At 39.6% G+C, this 6,647-nt stretch overlaps 1 long non-coding RNA gene across 1 annotated transcript; it reads left to right on the top strand.

Annotated features, from left to right (window-relative positions):
* Window positions 1-818: 818 nt before the first annotated feature.
* On the top strand, window positions 819-5,736 carry LOC127562543 (uncharacterized). Its single transcript, XR_007953697.1, has 3 exons — window positions 819-1,257; window positions 2,205-2,312; window positions 5,069-5,736. It is a non-coding gene; the product is annotated as an uncharacterized LOC127562543 (long non-coding RNA).
* Window positions 5,737-6,647: the final 911 nt, after the last annotated feature.

Below are 6,647 nucleotides of genomic sequence, written 5' to 3'. Positions count from 1 at the left end.
GTCGGCTCCTTTGTGGACACCTGGGTAGTGACCAGCAGAGGAGACAATCACATCTAGAATCTGCAGTGGGGTCCAGAGCCCGACTCTCTATCCTGAAAGTCCCACGAGTGACCGAGCAGGAGCCGCTGGGACCCGGCCACGCCGTCCCAAGGACAGAGTGTGGACGTGGGCGTCAGGGAGAGGAAGCGCCCCTTTGTCGGAGGTGAGTGCGAGGCTGCCCTGTCTGCCATTGCCTTCTCACTTATATTCCAGCCCGACAATTATATTCAAACAAATATGACACGGGATGCAGGTACGTGCTGTAAGTCTACCTGATGGGCATCTCAAGGGACGCTGGAGAAGCCACAGTGGGTGCAGCAGCCCTTGTCCGACACAATTTAAGTCGTAACTCAAGGAAATTGCATTTGTAATTTCTTCTACCGGGGGCTGGCTCTCTGACCCAGTCATTACCCTGAGGGTCCTGTTAAGGTCTCTGGGACACATGCGCAAGAGGGATCTTGGTACAGATGGCCCATCCCACTAGTTTCAAAGAGGCTGAGCAGGAAGGAAACCATCATTTGTCTGGGTACTGAGCGAATCTAAAGCATCGGATAAAGTCCAGCTTCTTAATCCCCTATGGGGTCTCACAGCTGAATGTGGAGCTCGTGAAATTATGATTCATTCAGGTAATGTTTGATGTGAATGCCTGTTTTATGTACCGATATACCTGGGGATAATGGGAAAATTTCTCAGATGAAAAGGAGTTGTGAGTGGAAGAAATTTAAAAAGCCCTGGCATAAAGTATGGCTCAGGGTGATGGAAACACAGAACCCCTGGCCTCTTGCTTCTGGGAAATTCTCTAGCTCTATTCTGACCTTTTATGGATATAACACAAGATATTAACTTTTCTATAACCTGTGGTTTATAAAACGATCAAATTGCATAGAATCTGTCAAGTCCTCGGGTGAGCTTTGCCTAATTATCCCCTCGGCTTCTTCCATATTGGCAAATTGAGGAAAGGTGATAAGAAGGGATGCTATGCTCCAGGGACCGGTTGTGGGCTTTGTACAGGTCCGGAGGAAGCAATGAAGAAGTGGAGAGTTCTGGGAGCTCTGAGGCACGCTGACCTTCCCACCCATGACTGAGCCATTGATGAGATGCTCTGGGAAACCACTGATCTGTATTTGGCCCTTTGTCGTCTTCCTGGCTCACTGCAGCTCCATGTATAGAATAGCTTGATTTATTGATTGGATGCAAGAGATGTCGGTGAGGGAACAGGTAAAGCTGTGTCTAAGGTGAAGCTCATAGCTAACATTTATATAATTCTGTAAGGTTTGTAAAGCACTCTACAATTAGTAGGTCACATGATCCTCACAATAACCCTGGGAGCTTGGAATCAAATGTAGAAAAGCAGAAATATTGAATATATCCTTTTCAGATCATAATGCAAGAAAAATGCATAATATACAGCAATAAAAGAAAGTGGAAAGATAGATTAAAATTAATGAAAAACTAAATCATCTAATCCTAAAAAATAGGTGAGCCAAAGAACAAATCATAGAAACAATCTATAATTTCATTAAAGAGAATGACAACAATGAGACAACATACCAAAATTTATGGGATGCAGTCAAAGCAGTACTTAAGAAAACATTTATATCTCTAAATACTACATTAAAAAATTAGAGAAAGAGAAGATCAATAGATTGAGCAACTTAAAAAAAACACTAGAAAAAGAACTTTAGCAAAGTTGCAGTATATGAAATAAACCCACATAAATAACCAGTATTTCTGCATAATACCAACAAAGTTTAGCAGTAAAAGAAAAAGAAATTCTATTTAAAATAATTGCAGAAGCTCTTTTTGTGGTGGCAAAGAATTGGAGTAGATGATAATTATGTTATGGTTATAGTTATGGTATATGAATGTTATGGAATATTATTGTACTGTAAGAAATAATGAGCAGGCTGACTTCAAAAAAGCCTGGAAAGACTTCCACGAACTGATACTGAGTGAAATAAGCAGAACTAGGAAAACACTGTACACGGCTATGATAGATTTAGCTCTTCTCAGCAATTCAGTGATCTAAGGCAATTCCAATAGACTTTGGATGAAAAATGCCATCCACATCTAGAGAGAGAACTATGGGGGGTGGGGATGGGGGTGGAGCCAAGATGGTGAAAAGTAGACAGGTCTTCATCTGAGCTTTTCCTGGTATCCCTCAGATCAACACCAGGTCAAGCCTCTGAACTGGTTTTGGAATGACAGGACCCACACATATTTGGAGTGTAACAAATTTTCACAGAAGATATTTTGGAAGAACTTCAGAAAAGGTCTGTTTCAATGGGGTATGGGGAGAGAAGGGGAGGAGAAAGAAGGAAAAGGGGTGGGAAGAGGGAAGGGGAGAAGGGAGGGAGGGAGCACAGGTACAGCACAGGAACCCCAGGCCATAGAATCTACCAGGAGCTTCCTAGCCAAAATACAGTGGTGGTGGCTCTTCTGTCCTTGTTCAGATGCCACTGGATCAGCAGATTGCCTGTGCAACATCCAATGCAAATACAAAAACCAAACAGTGGGCCTCTGAACCCAAGGAAAAAAAAACGCAGCACATGACCAGCTGACTTGGCCAGAAGTCGGCAGCCCTGGCTCAGGGCAACATAAAGCCACTGTTGCCTGTAGCTTGGGACAATCCCCCCTTTGCCTTAAGACCAGACTTTAACCTTTAAAAAAGGAGCAAAAAAGCAAAAAGAACTCTGACCATAAATTGCTTTTATGGAGACAGAGAAGAACAGACCTCAAACCCTGAGGACACTAAAGGCAAAACATTTCCAGATGAAGCCCCAAAGAGTGTTATGAGTTTGTTCCCAGTTGACTCTCTTGGAAGAATTCAAAAAGGATCTTAAAAGAGAGAAGAAAAATAGGGAAAGGAAATGAGAACTTTGCAGGAGAGTTTGGAAAAGGAAACACAGAAATTATCTGAAGAAAACTCCTCATAGTAGATTTAGTGAAATGGAAAAATCATATAACTCCTTACAAAATAGATTTGACAAAATGGAAAAAGCATAAAATTCCTTACAAAATAGATTTGAAAAAGAAACCAACTCATTGAAAAATAGAATTTGTGAAATGGAAAATAATCCAATGAACAAAGCAACTCATTTAAAAGTTCAGTTGGCCAAATGCAAAAGGAGGTTAAAAAAAGCTAACTGAGAACTATGGAGATTGAATAAAGATCAAAGCATACACTTTTCATCTTTTTTTTTTCTTCCTTATGATTTTTCTCTTTGGTTCTGATTTTTCTCTCCCACAATTCACATGAAAACATGTAAAAAAAGAATGCATATGTATTACCTAAAAATAAAAACAAAACCAAAAAACTGCAGATAATATTAAGTAAATAAATAAAAACAGAAACAAACAAATAAATAATTAAGTAAATAAATATTAAAATAAAATCTAAACAATTAGAAAAATATTAATTGTTCATGAATGGGTTGAACCAATATAGTAAAAAGAAAATTCTACCTAAATTAACCTACATATGTATTTAGTGCCACGTCAATAAAACTACCAAAAATTACTTTATAGAGCTAGAAAAAATGAGAGCAAAATTTATATGAAAAAACAAAGTGTCAAGCATATCAAGGGAATCAATGAAAAAATGTGAAGTAAGGTATCCTAGCAGTATCCTAGCAGTTCTCAAACTATACTACAAATATATTACTGTATTATTGATTATAATCATCAAAATTTTCTGGTACTGGCTAAAAAATATAATGGTGAATTAGTAGATAGATTAGGTACAGAATACATTGTAGTAAATGATCATAGTTAATTGGTGTTTAATAAATCCAAATATCCAAGCTTTTGGGACAAAAACTCACCATTAACAAAAATTTCTGGGAAAACTGGAAAGCAGTATGGCAGAAATTAGGCCATTACACATAGTAACAAAATATTGTCTGATGATCAACTGTAAATGACTTAGCTCTTTCTCAGCAATACAATGACACAAGACAGTTCCCAAAGGACTCCGTGAAAAATGCTATACGCCTCCAGAGAAAGAATACAGACAGTATGAATACTGAATGAAGCAGACTATTTTATTACTTACTTGCTTTCTTCTTTTTTTTTTTTTGGTTTGAAATTTCTTCCACAAAATGACTAATATGGAAATATGTTTTACATGATTGCACATTTATAATCTCACAGATTACTTACTGTCTTGGACAGGAAGGAAGGGGAGGGAAGGAAGGATAGAATTTGGAACTCAAAACTAAAGAAAAAGAAACAAATGTTAAAATTGTTTTTGCATGTAATTAGGAAAAACATTATTTAAAAAATAACTCTGAGAGGTAGGTGCTGTGATGCCATTTTACAGTTGAGAAAACTGAAGCAAACAAAGGTGACTTGCTTAATACCACACAGTTAGTGTCATAGGTCCATAGACTGAAGAAAGAATAATGTAATTTATCAAAATTTTATGCTAAATCCCGGGATTGAATAGATTAAAAGGATCTTGGAACCAATTTAGTGCAACTTGCCCATTTTATAGATGCAGTGTTTTGGGCTTAGACCAAGAAGGGTGAAGAGAGACACTACATAAACAGAAAGTGATGGAGCCAGGATTACCCGAGGTTAGATTGCTAATGTAATAGCTGTGTGTGTGTGTGTGTGTGTGTGTGTGTGTGTGTGTACATATGTGTGTATTTATATATAATATACATATGCGTATGGCTGTATAAATACATACACATATGTATATATGTATATATAATTGCTAATATAGGCAATTTCAATATAAACCCTTTTTTCCTTTATGTGATTCTGCTTACTGCTGTTTCTTTCTTTGTATCTGAATCCTTATTGATTATCTCACAATATCCCTAGAATACCATGGATACTTAATAAGTACTTCTTAATTGATTTGAAAATAAATAAAAAATAAAAATTTCATTATAAGTAAGCAAGTAACTAATTGGCAGTGCTACAGACAGAAAAAAGAAAGTCATCAGGAACACAGGGTTTGGAAGAAAAATAATGAATTGGATTTGAACCTTTGTATTTGAATTGTTAATGCATCTTCCAGATGGAGATGGCCAGATGGGGCTCTGAAGTCAGGACTGGAGATAAGAGATCCATGGAGTTGGAAATGAAACTGGGAGTGAATGAGAGGGCCAAGGAGAGAGGGAGGCGAGAAAAGGGCCGGGAACAAACCTTGGCGAACACCCCCCATCCCCCCACTCCCACACAGACAGGCAGAAGAGACCTGTGAGTTCCCTCTAAGCCTACACTTTATAGTGTTTATTAAATAAGTGAATATTGTGCTGCATCTGTTGAGTGTTTTTGGTGTGATTTTAAAAGTTGTTTTCCCAATATTGAATTACCTTGCCTACTTGGTATAAATCCAAATTTATTATAATGAATAATTTCTGGGATAAAGTGCTGTAATTTTTTTTTTTTGCCAGAGCTGATTTTAAAATTTTGCATCAGTATTCATTATTTTTTGCTGATCTGTAGTTTTCTTTCTTTTCTTTATCCTTTCTTGGTTTGGTATGATTGAAGTCTTAGAGAGAAGGGACAGAAGGGCCACTGCTACTCTGTCTTTATGGTTCAATGTGTCCCCTGTTCTGGAGGGTCTCTCTAGAAATATCCCCTGCTCTTCTTGGAACAAAACTTGGATGCCACATGCTTTTTTCCTTCTTAGAAGGGTTCCAGACAGCTTTTCTACAAGACTGCCCATCAGCAAACCTTCCTTCTTCCACATTTCTCCAACTCAAGTGGAAATTTTTCCCACTTTATTATCTTTCATTTCAGAGGAAATGTGTGATTTCCACATTTGAAAGAAGAGGAAACTGAGACCTAGAGGGTCCCAGAGGGACATTATTCACAGCCGCCCAGCTGCCCCGTGGCAGTTCCAGCACCTTCCTTGGGGGAGGCTTCCACAGTGGGATCATGGAGTGAATCCCAGGGCAGGCTGTCAGCATCCTTCTGGCTCTGGGGCAGGGGATTTCCGTCCGTGTGAATCCCCCGGTGCCTAAGGATCACAGCAGAGACCCGTTCATTGAGCAGTGTTGCTGTCATGCTATCTTACACCAGATTTCCCCTGAGACCGACGGGGCAAGAATGCAGAAAGCCGAGGACGTCTCTGGGTCATGTAAGCAGACAATTCCCATGTGGACAGTCTTGACTGGAAACAAAGTGCCTTGGGGAGATGTTGGCAATGGAAAAGGGCTTACATGGGGGAAGGCCATTTCCCATCGAGTCTGAGACCTCATCATGTCATCTTCTGAGTAATTATCAGGGCTCTCTTGGAATACGGATCGAAGACCGATTCAAAGCCATTTCTGACACTTAAGCCCTCGGTGACCATGGACAAGTCTCAGTTGGTTTCCTCATCTGCAACACGGAGCTCCTGCCTCCCAAGGTTGTGAGGTTCCAATTCTTACATTAATCAACCAATTAATCAATGCTTCTGAAGCGGCAGCCAGGAGCTGCTCGGCTGGGATTCCTGGGGGCGTTCCCCGATCCTGCGGGCAAGCCCTCCTTACCGTTCACCTCCAGGCTCAGGACATACTGACTCATCACTCCCCCTCAGCATCCTGGGAACAGTTGCTAATTATATGATAGCAATAGTCTAAGGAATTTCCCAGAAAGTTGGAAAATTG

The sequence above is a fragment of the Antechinus flavipes genome, chromosome 4, assembly GCF_016432865.1.
Source record: "Antechinus flavipes isolate AdamAnt ecotype Samford, QLD, Australia chromosome 4, AdamAnt_v2, whole genome shotgun sequence".
NCBI lineage: Eukaryota > Metazoa > Chordata > Mammalia > Dasyuromorphia > Dasyuridae > Antechinus > Antechinus flavipes.
Note: the sequence above shows the minus strand (reverse complement) of the source record. Positions and strands in the feature narration are given on the sequence as shown.